Raw genomic sequence first — 20000 nt, 5'->3', positions numbered from 1 at the left:
ATATATACTTTCCTATCAAACTCCTTTGTTAATTTTTGGTCTACAGACATGAAAGTTAATATATAGGATTTTCGAACCCATGCGAAAATTTTTATTTGGGTTTTAACCGGGGAAAATCGGCGCAATAGTGTGAAAATTAAAAAAATGGAATTTGTCAGGTAAAGGTTGAAGGATGGCATTACGAATATGCATACGTAACGTAATAACTATTGGTTCATGTTTTAATTTTTAGCCTTACGGCAAACATGTCTTCACAGTTCAGGTTTTAACGTTTAATGGAAAAAGTAAATCCAAAGCTAAAAGTTTTGGTTTCGATTTACGGTGATGGTGCGCGAATCAGTTTTTTTGTAACGTTTAAAATCATTACTATATATTGAGTCCAATATAACCTATAATATAAATCTCACCTGTCTGTTTAAATGTATGTATGTATGTATGTCTGCCTAAAACTTTCGACAAAGGCGACGGATTTTCACGTGATCGGTATCGTTTTGAAGCTCGACCCTTCAGACGACAAATATCGAAACATTGGCTACAAACACTATACAATTCACCCTCAATTGGGTATTTTTTACACGGAGGGTCAGGGTTTTTTTTTTGGGGGGGGGCGTCGCTATTTTTGCAAGTCATCGTTTCAGTTGGAAGACTATAGTAATGTCAACGTCCCGAACATCCGGGCGCGTCATGGAGTAGCGGTAAAACATCAGGTTTTCTTTCATTTTCATTTCCGCCTTTGCGTCATGGGTTCGAGCCTGCCTGCCTGCCTACTACCACTCTTTTCGTTTTTTTTTTGTTTTTTTTTTTGCTCAATACGCACATATATATATACACTCGGGCAACGCCGGATACCCAGACTAGTATAATAATCAATACAAATTCTGCATTAATCAAAATATCATATTTAAGCGTATTTTATGACCGAGCAATGCCGAGTGGCCTGCTAGTATGTGAATAAATGATTCATATCTCGATATCTGAAACATCTAAGTGCTATCTAGCATGTTAATAAAATAAAGTTGATTTTCCCTCTAAATCGAGTTATCATACAGTTATAATCACAAGCGCTATATATAAACTCAATATAGTCACGTTTCTTGCTAGTAACCGATGCATGTTTCCGGAAATTATTGTTAAATTCTATTATAAATAGTTAGATATTGCTTATATTGTAAAATAATAGATTGTTCATTCTTTTACAAAACTGGATATTAAAAATGTCCGCTAAAAAGAAGGAACAATACCAATTAAAAATACATTGTTAAAAAATAGGTTAGTTGAGAATTCTTTCTTGTCAAAAGTGTGTTTGGAAAAACGTGTGCATAGCCACGTGAATTGGTCACGTTTAGGAAACACACTTCTGACGTCATAGCAAAAGGGGGATTCTCAATATAGGAGCTAGAGTTAGTCGGATCAGGGCAGTTGAGGAAGAACAGTCAGCAGAGTCGGTCAGAGAGAGTTGATCGGCCAAGAGTCGACATGTTCAAAGCAGGGTCCCCTTAGAGACGGTTAACTATGTAGATCCCGAATTTGAATTCCTGACGTCATCATCATTCGACCGGTCCAATGAATAAAGAATCACCATCAATATTATGTAACTGTTTGTCTTCGTGTCGCCATTCCACAAATTGAAAGGTAAATGTGTCAATCATCTTATAACGAACTTTGTGCAACCCTTCCAAGAACATTAATCTCTTCTCCTCTGTGTCTCTCTCTCATCATCGTTATACTCGTGTATTATATTGGCCGAATATGAATCTCCCGTAAACAGATTTTAATATGTACCTCTATGGAACATTATTAGTAAGTTTCATTAGATTTCAGAATTTTCTAAATTAATGATTTTCACAAAACTGTCATTCTTGGAGAAGTCTATAATAATTCTATTATTAATAACCTTTGGATAGATTTCTAACATCTCCGTCATTGGTTTATTTTCTTATTCCGAGATATTATATTTGCCTTTATCATAAATTTCCTAAATAATTACAAACCGCTCTTTCTAGATTAAGATCTTAATCCACGGCGCTTTGATTGACTGAGTAGAATCTTATTCGTGGAATATTCGAATAGAATTGCCGAACACTAAACAAACATAACGTCTCATATTCATCTATTCCGTAAACTAAAATTTTAAAACTACAATAATTCCTTTTCTAAAAAATTTCTCCACAGATACATTAGTACTTTACATATTAGGTTTGTACAAAAATAATGTTTTTTTTATTGTTCATATATATATAAAACGACATTATTTCCGCACCAACCAAATATAAACCATGTTCTATCATCTATATATAAAACACGCTCATTCAAATTCATCACCATCTAAACTATTACCCATGAGTACATTCGATAAAAAAGAGATTATCATCCGTTTAATCATCTAATATATAAAAGCTATATGTTTGTCTGTTTGTCTTTCTGTCTCCATATTTTCAAACTCTATCTCATCCGAAACTAAAAGTCGCAGAGCGGCGCCAGGGGTCTCAAATGATTGAATTTTTTATGGACCATTCTTTTATGGGGCTTTAGCCGGTTAAAATAAATTCTAAGGTGTTAAAAAGGGATCATAATTGAAAAAAATATCCTTATACATTTTGTAGATTCATCTTAGTTTATTTGTAATCAGTTTATATGCGTGTCACGCTGGTACAGTGGTAACGTCACCAGCTTTGAATGCTACAGTTTTGTTTCGGTTTCCATTTTAGCTGATGGCACTCAAATATTTTTTTTTTAACTTTTGAAATCACGACTCTATAATAATATATATGAAATCTCGACAAATTAAAATATCATATTCAAGCGTATTTTACGACCGGGCAAAGCTGGGCACCTCGTTCCGCTAGTATTAAATATGATTAAAGGTGATAATATTTTGCAAGGATTGTATCAGTTATTTTTTTGGTGTTTTTTTCTTGGAAGACACCACGTATCAAGGTCCAAAGGCCACTCGAGGATAAGGATTAATGAATGTTAGGTGGTAGTAGAGTAATTGTTAATGGTAGGAATTTTTCCATGGTTAAAAACATGCTCTTTAATTTCTGCCTCAGTGTAAAAGAGTATGTCCTTTTATAATATAGCTTAGAAGAGATGAGCCCGAACAAGTAGTAAGGCAATATGAAGGTGATAAAAGAGAGTTGAGATAGAAAAAACATAAAGGGTGAAAGATTATACAAAACAATATATAAGAAAAAAAAATACTAAGATTTTCTATTTTTAATTTGTAAAAGTATTTTCAAAAAATTCCATAGCTTAAAAAATATTTAAAAAAAAAACTTCAGCAACTTTGAAAATTTTTTTCAAATCTTCAGAAAAAAAACTTACAATAAAGTTCTGATAAAAAGAATAAATTATAAAATAAAATAAAGCAGGACAAATAAAGTAAAAGAAAGTAAAATAAAAGGGAAAACTAAATCTCATATAAATACAAAGCAAAAAGGTGATTTATTTTGATTACACGAAAACAAAAATAATAACAAACCGCTCTTCTAATAAATTTTTTATGATAAATACAAATCTTGTATCAAAAATCATACAAAAATACATTAGAATAGCATTGTTTTTACATATGAGCCACCACTTATCAAGGCCCATAGGCCACTCGAGGATAAGGGTGAAAGTGTCCAGTAGTCACTGGGACAATATCATAGTAATAGTTAGTAGTGTAAATTTGGAAAAGTGGATTAATTAAGGTGAACGGCTCATCAAGAACTTGTTTACATTGGACTTGAAGAGGACCATATTCTGGTCAATTTGAAAGCAGGCAAGCGGAATACAGTTCCAGAGGTGTGCAGTTCTTTGTTATTGTCTTCGTAGCTCTTCAGCGTTTTAATTTTGGGGTTAAAACAATTTGAGGCCTTGCATTTGTAATGACTTTCGTATGACATTTTCTTGTCGCCTTTAAATAAACAAGTCTGTATCTGTGTAACGAGAATGAATGCGTGTGTTCCAGTTTTGCACTGTAAGCTTCGAAAGGCCGGAAGTTGTTGGTGTTGTATTTCTAATAACATCCGTAATTTGAAAATCTTTGTGTATTTTGATAATCTTGATCTCGTATGTGATTTTCCAATCTTTAACCGTGTATTGCTGTCTTCCTCTGCATAATATATTCTGCTCCTTCTTAGCAGTGAATGAAATCACTCAGTCTGTCAAATCTCTCCTTAATCTGTCAAATCTCTCCTTAGTCTTTCTAACACTTCTATTTTTCTCATTTTACTATGAAAATAAAATTAACAATCAAGATTCGCGAAAACTGGTCGTACGTCGACTGCAACAGTAGAGATGCGTACATCACAAAAATACTTAATTAATAAATTCCACTTCTTTAGTCTCTCACGGTCTGTTGATCCGTCACTCATTATGTAAAAGAACATTGCCTTTGTAACGAACACAAGTTGAATCGCTGCTTATTAAAAATTTGTGTTAGTTTTCGCATTGTAGAGCCTTTAACAAATGTAATTTTCTTTGATTTGGCACGGGTATGTTTGATATAATATTTTCGTTGATCTGTAATGCTTAAGCTTGAAACAAGGTTTTCTTTGGTAAGTCATACTTACGTTTGAAATACTATTTTCATTGGGTTTTCATGCTTATGTTAGAAATAGTATTTTCGTTGGTCTGTAACTTTTACATGTGAAATAGGTTTTCCGTTGTTACATATTTGAAATAACATTTTCATTGGTCATTCTTAATTTTTAAAGGATTTTAATGTGTCTGTCATGCTAAAGTTTCAAAAGATTTTCATTGGTCCATCACGCTAAGGTTTGAAAAGATTTCCATTGGTATGTTATGCTAAAGTTTGAAAGGATGTTATCGGTCTGTCACGTTAAGCTTCGAAAGGATTTTCATTGGTTTGCCACGCTTAATTTTGGAAGTATTTGCATTGGTCTGTCATGCTGATGTTGAAAAAATTTTCATTGGTCTGTGCTGCTAAAATTTGAAAAGATTTTCATTGGTCTATCATGCTGAGGTTTGGAATAGCATTTCATCGTGAAACTCGTAGATTGAAGGGGCGTATGTTAAGCGTGGCCGTTGTCCTCCATACCTATAAATGTGTACATGCAAGTATGCATATATGCATTCCGAGGTTACACAGCTGGCACATAGCATACAAGTTTAGCAAGATAAAATTTTAGCATAGGGTGTGTCCAGTGAGAATAACAATCCTTTCCCCCCCTTTTTTTATTAAAGAAAGACTCTTTGTCTGGATTCTCACTTACGCCTTTTTCTTTTCTTAGTCACTCCCCAGTACCAATCTGTATTACAAATGACTTAGCACCACTGCTGATTTTAATATCGATTTCCTTGTGTTGAAGACATATTTTGTTGTCAGATGGGACGATCTTAAAGCAGTTAAATCAGAAAGGGACTAACATTTAAAATATATATATATATATATATATATATATATAAATTAGCGGGGGGGGGCAGCTATGCTTGGTCGTCAAATACGATTAAATATATTTTAATTTATGCAGACTTCGTATTTATTATTACAGAGTCAATTCCCTATTGAAGGTTATATTGTACTTAATATATAATAATGATTTCAAAGGTTTTAAAAATTTGACTTTGGTGTCATCAGCTAGGATCGAAGCCAAAAAACTTAGAACTATATATATATATATATATATATATATATATATATATATATATATATATATATATATATATATATAATTCGCACAAGCACACGAGCGACGCATACATTGTATCGGACTTAAAAACCGTCAATGTGGAAATCCATTTGCGAATGTGTCAAGTATAAATGTCAGCAGGAAATAGAGAAAAAAAAACACCCTTCCTGTTGAAGAATGTTTCACGATTCAAATTCGAAAAAAATTAATTTTAATGAACAATTATATTCATAAAAAAATATTTCACTTGTCTCTTAAAAAACGACTTTTAATTTAAACATTATATATATATATATATATATATATATATATATATATTTAGTAATGTGATTAATAATTATATATTATATATCTAAATTACAGCGAGCACTTTTTCTTTCCTGTATTTTAATTAAACTAGTAATTTCACTATTACATTAAAATACACTCTGCTCTTTAGACTATTGTTCTAATCTCCTTTAAATTATATTATACATTATATATATATATATATATATATATATATATATATATATATATATATATATATATATATATATATATATATATATATATATATATATATATACAGGGTAGCCCGATCTATCTAATCTTTCTCTTAACGACTAACTAAACCACAAGACAAAATGCACTTCTTTTCGCGCTACATCTAATAGATCACGATCACGACTTCATGACATTTTTTACGGAAAAGAGAAAAAATAAGCAAAGCGTTATAGCCACCACGTTCCCTAGAACTTTTTATCACGTGATTTTAATTTTTGTGGAAATTTTAAACAAAAAAGTTTATACAAATAATCCTCACAATCTGGACCAACTAAAGGGAAACATTACCAACGCTATCAGGAGAATCATCAAAGAAGATCTACAGACAGTATTTGCAAACGTTGGTCTGTCAAATGCTCCCCTTTGACATCTATGCATTTCTGGGCATAGATGTCAACGGGGAGTACTTACAACATCTTTTATAACACTACAGGTAATTTAAGCAATAAAAGAATATTTCTCCCCTCTACATTTTTCTAGCCTACATTCTAATATATATGATATTAGCAACTTATTCACTTGTGTCCCTATTTTGGAGACAATGGATATCTGTGCTGATTTTTTATATCGCAGTCAGATATCACCTCCTTCCATTCCTGAAGATATATTTATTGAGTTAATGAAATTTGTCACAACATCGGTTTCAACGATATGATGTATCGGCAAATAGATGCCTTGGCATTTCGCTGTCTCATGGATTTTAAAGATTTTTTTCGAACTGAATAAAAGTTTTAGATTCCGTTACCGAACTTATTCAGCCATGTAAAAGAGTAACGTATCTTGCTTTTAGTGACATCCATTTGTTATGTATTTGAATCTATTTACCCTTTTTGGCGTTTGTTAGCTTCTCTGTTAAATCCCCGAAAATAGTAATCTGTATCCTCTCTGTTGTATCATTAAACCTTATCTACTTCCGGTGGTTTCTTCGGATCCGTGATCAAATTAATTAGACCAAAGTAAATGACGTCAGTAGGTTACATGACTTTAGTTTCTCGACCTTCTTAATATTACGACGGCCACAGTGTTCGTCGGTTCAATTTTTTCTGCATGAAGAAATTCAATGAAGAATCTTTGCTTCTGACGCACGTGTATGACAGGGGGTATATTTTTAGAATCTCTCGCTGTCAATATCTGCAACAAAGAGACTAAACCGTCAGGCCACGAATACATGAATTCATGTATTATAACGATGCAATTTGCAATCAACTCTGATCCATTCGGGCGGAATAAAATCAGGAGGCATTAGATCTGGAACGTCGCTCGTAGATTACAAATTTCAACTGCTTTTTATAGAATGGATGATGGGTTTATTTGTATCGTTTCTGCTACGAAAAGCAGGAACGCTAATCAATCCAAATGTGCAGCCTTTTTGAGAAGTAACCGCTTCAAGATAACCTGATACATGAACTTATGTGTGAGTATTCTTGCGTTTTTTTTTTTTATACCAGTTGAGGGTCGTTTTGTGCACTCTGCCCGATAGAGCACAACCTGTCGTTGCGGCCTCAAGCCATTTTCTATTGAGTTGAGATATGGTCAGGCTCTGTTCAGCGGTGTGCACTTTCCCAGGCATTATCTTCTCTCTTAAAAAATGCTGGAAGAGTCGCTACCTAGGAAATGCCGACGGGTCTCCCCTTTTTTCCTACTCCCTTTCTTGTGTAAAAGAAAAGCAAATTCATCCGGCAACCGATATGGCTGACAGGATGAGGTTTGATCCAGCTCGGTTCTAAGAGGTATAGCCTCTCAGGCATTACTGAGGAATTCCGATGGGTTCGTTCATGGCTAGTCTTGTACACAGTCAGACATGTGGCTTTTCCCTATCGTCTGGCCCTGTTTCACATTTTTCTTCCATGACAGAAAACAAAATAAGTAGCCACGGTGTTTTCAAACGTTTACTTATAATAGCCATTTGAACTTTTTTTTATTTTTATTACATTTTCACCCTAAACAAGGCACAATGCCACTTTGATGTAGGGGGCTACTATCGGGATAAGTTGCAGGGATATTATATAGGGAGTTGAGCAGCGAGATGTATGTTAACATTACACTTGAATTTCTGCATATCAGTAGAGTTGGGAAAGCAGGAACCCGAAAGGGAGTTCCAAAATCTAGCAGTTCTGGAGAAGAAACTATTAGAGTAGAAGGCTGTATTACATCTAGGGATCTCTACTGTGTAGGGGTGGGATTTTGCTAATTGTCCGGTTTGTCAGTGGTTTTTACGTTGAAGGGGTACAAGGGCTTGTAGTCCATCGGAACATCCACCATTAAAGTACTTGTAGAACAGGCAGAGGGATGCAACATTTCGGCGATGGGACAGAGGCTGAAGCCTAGATGACAGTTCAGGCCCTTACAGGTTGGCGACTTTCTTTTTAACCCTGTCCAGGAGTGAAAAACTAGTAGCAGATGCACCAGCCCAAACATAACAACAGTACACCATACATGGGCGAAGGGTAGCCTTTTAGGGATACAAGATACTTTCAGGTGTGAGTAGCTTTCTAGCACGATAGAGAGAGCCAACCTTCTTTGCAGCGGCCTTGGCAATACTCTCAATGTATCTGTTGTAGCTGATGCTCCCTGTGAACGTTAAGCCGAGTAGTTTGAGTGAAGTACTTTCAGGAAATGTATCTTTAGTCATAGCTAATGGTGATTGAGAAGATTCTTTGTAATTATTGAAGGAGGCAAGCTTAGTCTTGGCAGCATTGAATGTGACCATCAATTTTTGTCCCCATTCCACTACAGATTCGAGGTCCTCCTTCCAGTATTTTTTCCATTTCTTTAGATATGTATTCATTTGTTTTCCCCTCGTGCCTGCGTATCTATATGATACTATCCTTGCCCATAAGTTAGCACGGCTGTCATGACCTGATACTTCATAGGCCCATACAAAAACTTGCAGGGAGACCCGATGTGGTTCTGGATTAAATGAGAACAAATGTTCCACCTTTCAAATACTTTTATTGTCAACGAAATCGCTGAAGTCGCCTATTTTTCGATAAAATCAATTATTTACTCTAGTTGGCGACCGATAGCGATACACCAGGATAAATTTTCACATGCCTCCCCCGCAGCGACTTACCCCACAATATATTGTAGTCAACATTGTACTTTAGAGAACCTACTTTTTATTTTATAAAATTATTTTTAGTCGCGTGCAAGCGACTCTATAAGTCACTCCGTCGGTCGGTCTGTCGATCGGTCGGTCTGTAAGTAACACTTTTGTTACTTTTGCTTGGCCTTTTTGGTTAAGATCAAAGGTTTGTTCTTAATAGATGCTGTTCTTAGCTTTTAAAGGTTTTCTTGGCCAAAAGGTCAAGATCAAAGTGTAGTATTTGTTCCGGCATATACTGTAAGCAAAGACCATATGTGGAGGAAACCCCACATATAAGACCTTAGTCAATGTAGGGGCAACCCTTCATACCAATTGTCACTATCCAGCTCGCCTACTTCCCGGGGAGTTGGTCCCCATTTCCCCTTCACATTAAAAAAAATCGGCCTTGTGCCTTATTTGCTCGGTGGGGGATTAAATAAATACCGCTTTTCTTGGCCTTTTGGCCAAGATCAAAGTGTAGTATCTGTTCTTACTACATGCTGTACTTATGTTTGTAACTGTGTGATATAAAGTGGGGGATCACTTTTCTGTATTAATTTAATGTCAAATGATCACCAACTTTACAATCAGTCTCAAAGCAATTCAAGTAATTCTCCAGATCATTCAAGTTGTTTTTGAAGGATTCCATTTATTTATTTTTTTTTTACGCCTTCAAGTCATTCTTAAGGTCATTCAATTAATCCTTAAATTCATTAAAGTCATTCTAACTCATTTACTTTTTATTTATTTAAGTCATTTCAGTCCATTTTTCGGTCATTTTAGTTTATCTTTAAGAATTTCACGTCAATCCTACATTCACGCACTGATTCATTACACAAGAGCACGCGACTAATGGCTATCGGCCTTGTTTATGTAGTGGCTTCAATTAATGATTACACCGCAAACGTAAAGTATCATGGTTTTATTGTGCTCTAAACATAAATATTTGAAACGTGCCTCTGTCTTATCAAAGAATCTACTGTTTATTTTATACGCCTAACCCTTCTACTTGTGCGGTGATAAAACTTTTCAAATGCATTTTTGATAATAGGTTGTATAAAGATGTTAACTTTAGTCAAAATCGGACTGTTCTTTCTTTACTTGAATTTTTTACTTACCGAGTTTCGATACTTATCGGAGGCATTTCGATACAAAACTTGTCTAAGAACACTTCCATATATACATTTGTGTGAAATTTTAAAAAATTGTCCCAGTCGTTTCGTAGCATATAGGGAACGAACTCACACACAGACACACACACAGTGACGTTTATATATATACTTAAAGATATTTATCTGAGTTATTTATCTCCATCACACGGCGGGATGATGTGAAAAAACTGTCGGAAAGTGGGATTTAGGAGACAGAGCCACAGAGAAAGAGAATTGTGGCCTATAAAAAAAAGAAAATCCGTAGACAGCTCCGTCGGCATTCTCCGTCTGGAGCGCCTCATGCGATTAGCGATAAACTATTTTCAATAGTTGAGAAAGTAAAGTCTGGAATGAGGGACCTTCTAGAACTACACATGACATACTGCAATCAACAGGGAATGAGCCAACCCAACAATGGCTTTGTCTCTAGAGGCTAACCTACGGGGCTAACAACGGGACTAGCAACCATACCGCAGTTATCTTGAATAGTATAATATTCAAAAATGACCCACCCTCTATTGACTTCGGTAATCTGATTTTAGGTTTTATTTATATTTCATGGATTTTTTTTATCCTCGGCCTTCAAAATCAACAAAGATTAAACCATTCCTGTAATGATCCGTTCCGGTTGATTTTGCGGTAGGAGTTTAGTTCTGTGTAGTTCTAGGAGGTCCACCCTCCAAGGATTTGCCTTCTCTGTTTGAGAAGAGGTTAGTTTATTGCTAATCGCCTGAGGAGCCCTTTCTGGGGAATGCCGACGGGGCTGAGCAGCCACTTTTTGAAGGTCAGAGTGCTCCTCCTCTAGCCCACTTTCCGACCCCTAGTGTCGTATGTTCTTGCAGTGGGAAAAAACTAAATAATCTTTTGTTTTATTATTACTTACTAATAATTTAGGAAAGCAATGTCGATGTGATAAATAAAAAAAGCAAACAAAAACAAAAAAAAGGAAACTTTCGCATTTATTAATCTTGAAAATGTTAACATTCTTTTGTATAAAGAACGTTTTGCCAACGGCTTGTACGGAAGATCAGCGGCGACATATTTCTAACACAACAAACAAGGAACGTTTGGCGTTCAAAGTCGTGTATTTCGACCTAAATTTTAACCAATCATAGATGGGATTTCAATTTTTGAGGCGTAAACCAGCAATTGAAGCGGGTAATGTTTACATTTTGGGACGGGAAGAGGTGCGTGGGAAAGGGGGCGTCGGATTAACGGTACACACACAAACACACGCACACACACACACACACACACACACAAAAGAAAAAAAAACTTCGCTGAGAATAGACGATGTCGTATAGTTTTGATATTATGTAATAAATCTTGTTTTTCTCTCTCAGGGACTTTGAGCCCAACCCACATACGATTAACCTGTAGTAAGCACTAACACACCTCTGTCTGTTTCTCTTTGTCTGTCTCTGTCCCCATTCCTCTTGGGTCTCTCTCTCTCTCTTTCTCTCTCTCTCTCTCTCTCTCTCTCTCTCTTACACACTGTCGTTTGCTCTCGGCTTCGTCACCAACAACCTTAAAAAAATAAAAGAAAACAGATTACGTATTTCAGCAGAATAATAATAAAAAAAAGCATGCGTTGCCCGGGAGCAAGAACACCAGACTTTAAAAAACATCCCCCACCAAATGTAAACATGTCTATATTTTGAAATATTTTCGTTTCTAATCATTTTTTTTTTGTACACTTAGTGATATCGTATTTCTCTTTGTTTGTCTGTCCGTCCCACGTTTTCTCGGAAAATAGTGGACAATCGGGCTGAAATTTTGTTATGAGATGCAACCAACAAGATCTAATGGTATCCGTTCAATGACTAATTAGGAGTTAAAAAAGATTTATTTGGATTAGTCACCGCAAAACTAAACTTACTCCAAAAGTTTGGGATGAAGCACGATTCTAAATCAACACGGATTGAAAAAATTGCATTGTTATGATAATAGAATTCCTGCTTTCATAACCTGAGAGTTTCATCTCTCTGTTGCAGATATTGACAATGTGAATAAATAACATCTGCCATGGACGTGCGTTAGAAGTAAGGATGTGTCACTGAATTGCTCCATACCCCAAAAAATTGAACCAATCAACACTATCCCGGCGCCAAGTGAATGTTAACGAAGCCGAGTCGGTTGATGCAAGCATAATTAGGAGATGGATTCGTCGATTTCATGCACAGGGCAGACTCCACTATATCGCTGTCAAAAGTACATTGTGAATCTTGGTGACCATGTAGAAAAATAAAGTCTGAAGCACAAAAGGCCGCTCGTTTTAATGGTACCACCTATGTCTTAGTAATTCTTCAACTTCTTTTTATGCATGATAAAAAGATACACCACTTTTAGAATGGCCCTCGTGTTTATATATATATATATATATATATATATATATATATATATATATATATATATATATTCATAAATATGTATATAATATTAAATGAAAAATGAAGATTAAAAGTGATATATAACTTTATCATATCATCATTAATTACTATTTACAATATTATTCTATTTATTCCTCATTTCATATTTATATGACAATAAGTCAATTTTTTTCTATGCTTGCATTCTTTATAATTTTGGCAATCTTCCTCTTCCGATGAGAAGCATTTAACTTGGAAATGCTGTGATCTAAAGAGTTTTTTTCATTCCATTCTTAACCTTTCCTTACTGTTCTGATGATATAATAAAGTTATATATAATTTTTAATCTTCATCTTCAATTTGATATTGTTGGCTCCTCTTAATAATGTTTAGCTTTTCTTTTTGTTAAAGGTTTACTCTTTGATTACATAATATTATATATATATATATATATATATATATATATATATATATATATATATATATATATATATATATCATACCATTTGAGACAACATTGGCCTTCATCTCCTCGTGAAAGGAAATGATCACGTTCTGCATGTTTCCTGGAATACCAAGCCTTCTTAAAACTTGCCAAAGAGCATCGCGAAGGCTTTCGTCAGGTCAACAAACACCATATACAATTCCTGATTTTTCTCACGGACCTTTTCTGCCACCTGATGTAAGGAAAATATCATGTCAATGGTGCCGCGACCCGACCGAAACGCACACTGGGACTCTGGATACACCTTATCAACGAGACGATTTATGATTCGGTTTAGAATGGGCCTAGCCAGAATCTTTCCTGCAATTGAAAGCAGAGATATCCCCCGATGGTTGTCACAGACATTCTTGACTCCCTTATTTTTGTAGAGATGTTTGATGCAGGCGTCCATTTGATGTTACGAATGGGATCAAACAGGGATGTGTAATGGCGCCAGTCCTCTTTGCGCTCTTCTTTTCACTAATGCTGAAACATGCATTTGATGATTTGGACACTGGTGTCAAGTTTCAATTTCGGTCATCCGGTGGCTTATTTAGCCATCAACGGTTTAAGGCCAAGACTCTTCTTCGCACCGAAATTATTCGCGACTTGCTCTTCGCTGACGATGTCGCACTGGTAGCCACATCCTTTGAGGAAGCCCAGGTTCTTCTTGATCGATTTTCAGCCGCGTGCAAGGCTTTTGGCCTGACAATTAGCATAAGGAAGACTGAGGTAGTGCATCAGCCACACCCTACTCCAAAACAAGTTGAAGGCGTAAAGCAAAATCCACCAGAGTATAGATTTCCTGCGCGCAAGCTGAAAGTCGACGGTCATGATATCAATTATGTCAAGTCCTTTCCTTACCATGGTAGCAAGGTGAACCAGGGCGGTTCTCTTGATGATAAAATTGTCAACAGGATTGCTAAGGCCACTTCTGCCTTTGGAAATCTTAGCCATCGCTTGTGGAACGAAAGGTGTATTCGACTAGGCACAAAAATCCTTGTCTACCGTGCTGTTGTTCTTTCCATTCTCCTTTATGGATCTGAGTCATGGGCCCCATACAGACATCACATCAATCAGCTGGACGTTTTCCACAAAAGCTGTCTACGCTGCATATGTGGTCTTAGCTTCCGCGACAAGGTATCAAATGCCGAATTATTCACAAAATGCAAAATATCTGGCATTGAATTATTCCTTATTCAATCGCAATTGCGGTGGGCTGGTCATGTATTGAAGATGCCCGATGACAGAATTCCAAAAATTGCGATGTACAGTCAATTTGAGGGTGGTAAAAGAATTGTCGGACGTCCTTGGCTTAGGTACAAGGACAAGTTGAATAGTAACTTGTCTGCAGTGAACATACCATACAGGAGTCTTGAAGAGGTGAATGACCGAAAAGGATGGAGATCAAGGTGTTTTGAAGGTCTCCAGAGGTTTCAATCTGAAAGCTTAAGGCAACTGAAAGAAAACAGACTAAGAGCAAAACAACTAGCAGCCTCACCAATATCTTCAGCGTTAAATCTATATTCATGTTCTATTTGTGGCCTTGTCTGCAAGTCCCTTGCTGGACTAACAAGTCATCAGAGGCAAAAGCATAAATGAGTTTTAGAAATATGGGTTGTCCGAACCTCATACCTCGAAATCGACGAGAGAGTCCATCATCATCATATATATATATATATATATATATATATATATATATATATATATATATATATATATATATATAAAGCTGAATATGTGTGTGTGTGTCTGGTCACAAATAGGCTCCTATATGGTTGACTATTATAGAAAAATGAGTACATATAATGATAGAAGATGTATTGAGACACAGGAATGGGTATGTCTGATCTGGCAGAACGGTGGTTCATTAAAATTGTGGAGTCTGCGTTCCCGCCTGGTCCACAAAGTATGGAAATAAATTTAAAAATAAACAAAAACGTTTACAAGTGGTTTTGATATAGATGTAAATAATAATACTTTGATAAGTATGGTTTAACTTAAATAGGGATGGTATAATAAAATTGTGAGGTCTGCGTTCGTGCCTGGCCTCCATAGAATGGAAATAGACACAAACTTTAATAAAGACTTTTCATATCTATATGCGTAAGTATACTTTGATAATTATGTTTCAGTTTGAAGAAATATGGTATAATAAAATTATGGGGTGTTCGTTCGCACCTAACCTCCATAGAATGGACATATGTCACAAAGTTTAACAAGGTTTTTTTTAATATAGATCCACAGAATATTGTGATAAGTGTTTCAGTGTGAACAGGTATAGCATAATAAATTATGGGGGTTATCTATTTTATTTTTACTTTCATCATATTTTGCTTTGGTTTTGATATCACCAAATTCGCATCTATCTCTTTACACCTCGTCCTTTTCATAACCTATCATACTTTCATAAATCAGAATCCATTTTCTGTAGGATGTTTTTGAACCCAGTCAACGACGGGTACTTTTAGTAGTATATATATAATGCTCGTCATCTTGAGTTGAGCATATTGAGAAATGATACACAAATTACCATTGTCCTATAAAGCGATGCTCTTTGTGTAAACAAATCGAGCTTAGGTATTTCGGACGATGTCGAAACATCGTTATTCACGACTCGCACAGCAGCCACCGATTAGCGTAATGGTTAGGAGCCTTGAGTTTCGTTCAAACTAAATGTATGTATATCCTTATTAAATAAATGACTCAATCTATATTTAACAATATATAGTATTTGTGAATTAATTTTCCACTCCTATTATCTCCAATATAAACTCCATTGAAATTTGGTGAGCTTTATATTATCCAGATAAGTCTCCTTTTATAAAATTGAATTTACTCTCTTCTATTTACCCTCGTTATATATATATATATATATATATATATATATATATATATATATATATATATATATACACACACACATAAAATAAAAAACGACTGATTTGCGAATAACGGCTATCTGACCTCTCTGACATTTGAGCGACAATAAGCATCCCCAATGTTACAGTATTGATTAATCGGAATCGGGAAGTGACAAAGCGGAACTTTTTTTGTATGAAAATCGGTATCGGAAACGGTATTGGAAACGGAAAATTTTGTGCCTATTTTCCGATGCAAAAAATAAATATATAGCTAAATGAGTTTTAATATTTATATTAGAATACAAAATTGGAAAACTTTATATTTGCTTAGTATATATATATATATATATATATATATATATATATATATATATATATATATATATATATATATATATATATATTAGTGTTGGGACAATTATCAGAAACAGAATTGGGGATCGGAAAATTCGGAAGATTTGAGGGTATCGAAATCAGTATTGGAATCGGAAAAATTGATGCCTATTTTCCGATGCCAAAACGATTTTTTTATTTGTTTTTTTTTTATTTGATTTTGTTCAAACCAGAATCTTCCATTGCTGGTAATAATGTTAAAATAATGAATATTTATTGATTTTAAAATACCAGTAAATCTAAAATCGATAGATCATCCTCCACAAGTGCTTTTTTGAAATTTCTATATATTTAACATTTTTTTTTTTTTTTACGAAAATCGGGGAAATAACAATCTTATAGTCAAATAATTAGAGATTTATAAACAATCGGAATCAGAATCGGTAATTGTATCAGAATCGGGAATTTAGCAATGAATCGGTAATTTTATCTGAATCGGGAAAAATATTGGAATCGTCCCATCAATTAGTGATGGGACGATTCCAATACTTTTTCTGCGATTCTTTATGAATCTCTTAATATTTTACTATAACATTTTTATTTTTTCCCCGATTACTGTAGAAACGCATTCATAAATGTGCGTGTGTTTTTTCAAACGTAAAAACACACTTGTGAGAGTGTGATCTTAAGATTTTAGGCTTACATGAAGTTTAAATCAATAAATATTTATTATTTAATTATTGCTACAAGCAGTGGAAGATGTTTTATAAAAACAAAATTGAATAAAATAGATAATTAGAGGAATCGGTTTTGGCATCGGAAAATAGGCTAAAATTTTCCCGATTCTGATACCAATTCTGATACTCCAAAAAGCTCTGATTTTCCTGATTCCGATTAATCGTTCCAACACTAATATATATATATATATATATATATATATATATATATATATATATATATATATGTATATATATATAGCTTTATTTGTATCAGAAATGACTGATTTTTCCTCAGCAGTTCTTTAATATTAGTATAGTTTAATTCTGTCAATTCCAAGAAGCACTTTAATTTATAAATTGAATTCCTCTCTTTTAAGCAACAAAGAATACAAAAATAAAATTATATTCGTTGGCATAAGTTGCTTTATGACGTGATCCCTTTAAAGTGACCTTGCTTCCGATACGTCTATTTGTGAAATTCTCGACAAAGATAAATGCTATCTACTGTATACTCTTTTCTAAAGATACTTTAAGTGGCATATGTCAGATTTTAAGATGGATTTAGCCTTTTCTAGGATTGTTTCGTGCTTTTCCTTATGCGTCACAACCGCTATTATGAAAATAGATGTTTTACGGAGATTATCTGCTTTTTCGTGGGCATATATCTGTGCTACATATGAATGGGGTGACTATCCGGTCTAAGAATGTTCAACGATTTGACCTTTGAGAACTCTACCAAAGTCCTTCGCCAATGTTGGATATGAACAATTAAAATTTTTGATATAGGTTCCTTGAACATGAATTTAACTTAATGATTTGAGCCCAAAACAATACATGTTAAGGGGTTATAATAGGGGTCAAACTTAAAAAAAAATTGACCTCTGTGGTCTACCAAATTACTCAGACAATTTCTGGTCTAAACATTTGAAATTTTACATAAAGCGAGAGCAAGCTTTTTAATCGATTTGGATCGAAAATTTGGTCAATAAATATAAAAATCTATGTACGTATGTTTGCATGCCTGCCTAAAACTTTCGACATAGGAAACGGATTTTTACAAGATCAGTATCGTTTTGAAGCTCGACCCTTCAGACGAAAAATATGCTAAAAACATTAATTTCTTCACCCTAAACTGATCACTTTTCTACAGGGAGGAGTCGCTTTTTTTCGCCGATATTTTCGAAAGTCATCCCCTCTTTTCGATTGTCTAGCCTTAATTAAAACCTACGTCACTCTCGGTTTGACGGTGGTTGTAGCAGCAAAAATGTCAGGTTTTCCCCGTTCTTTTCCTCCTTCACGGTACGGGTTCGAGCCGGCCTTCCTACTGCCACTTTTTTTCTTTTTGCTCAACATACACCTCCAAATACCCGGGCAACGCCAGGCTGAAATGCTAGTATATATATAACGGACTGCAGAAGTTCCCCTACACAACAAAGTATCGTAGGTTTGCAACAACATATGACAGACAAACATTTAATACATCTCCGCTGTTAGCCACTACTTTTGAACACCGTTTTATACACATTCGATCTTTATAGTAAACTACTACATTACATCCTAAGAGCAACGCCACCACCATCGCACCATCTTTGAAGGAAGGGATAACTTATTTTCCCTTTAAATATTTAGTCCTCCCACCACCAGTCAACACCGGAAGGAAGTTTACACTTTCCACATGTTTTAGGTTTACACCACCATAAACTGGTTCTTAGAAACAGATATACATTTAACTTCCCCGTATTCGAAAAAAAAACAATAAAGTTTCCTTCGAGAACATCCGCTTCCTCTGGGTGGTTTTCCCGCTTATTCTCTTATTCTGGAATTACATCATTTTAAACGAATACTTCAGACAGTAAATTATGGTGTCAAATAAATTCATGAACTTTATAGGTTATATTTATTTCTTTTTATTTGCAATTTTTAAAACAACATTTTGTTGCCTTGATTTAGCGAACACATATTTTGGGGTTTGTTAGTGTACGAAATGTTAGTTTGCAATTTTGTTACGCCGTAATCCGGCGTCTTTTAACCACTAAATAACAAATGATAATCTGCTTATTCTTTTTTTAGCTAATACGTTTAAACGTAACCTTTTTTAGCATAACCCAGCATAATAGAAATGCCCCAACCTACCCATGCTAAGAATAGCTTCCAAGGTTGGGGTGTTTATTTCGAAAGTCGTTCTTCTACATTCTTCTTTCTTTCATTCATTCTTTCTTTCTTTCTTTCTTCCATTCTTTGTGTTCATCTAAACAAACGAACTTTACTATTAAAACTTTTTTTATTGACACCTGCTTTTTGTTCTTTTTATAATTTATTTTTTATTTTTTTTTGATTTAGCGAACACATATATTTTAGGTTTTGTTTCTGTATGAATTGTTAGTTTGCTATTTTTACGACGTAACCCGGCGTCGTTAAACAACAATCTACTTCTTTTTTTTGCCTAATACGCTTAAACTGCCTTTAAAGTAGTATTTTCATATACCACCAACAACACAAAACTAAGAACGGCTTCCGGAATAAACACCCCAAGCCTCACCATGTTAAGAACGACTCCGAGGCTGGGGGTCTTTTTCAAATTTTTGCCCGTCTGCTCGCTCGCTTCTCTTTTTGCTCACTGTGTAGAATTCGGCGGTTTTCGTCGTTTGCCGGGCATTGCCGAACATGACGCACGGAAAAACGTGATTTAAACTGCAGAAGTACCCATTATCTAATTTATTAGGATATATTACTTTCTTTTCTCATTCTGATTGCCTACAGTGTTCGTTTGTTTTTATATTCATACCTTTTCCCCTTTGGACATCCATTATATT

At 34.8% G+C, this 20000-nt stretch overlaps 1 long non-coding RNA gene and 1 pseudogene across 1 annotated transcript in view; both read left to right on the top strand.

Moving 5' to 3' along the window:
* LOC145260387 (uncharacterized) overlaps window positions 1-20000 on the top strand; it is an 876688-nt gene that overhangs the window by 254055 nt on the left and 602633 nt on the right. The gene's annotated exons all lie outside the window — the stretch shown is intronic.
* LOC145260811 (U2 spliceosomal RNA) lies at window positions 9710-9851 on the top strand (annotated as a pseudogene).

This window comes from Euprymna scolopes, chromosome 36, assembly GCF_053919585.1.
Source record: "Euprymna scolopes isolate OS-2025 chromosome 36, ASM5391958v1, whole genome shotgun sequence".
NCBI classification, from domain to species: domain Eukaryota; kingdom Metazoa; phylum Mollusca; class Cephalopoda; order Sepiida; family Sepiolidae; genus Euprymna; species Euprymna scolopes.
The sequence above is the reverse complement of the archived record's forward strand: the minus strand, read 5'-3'. Positions and strand labels throughout refer to the sequence as shown.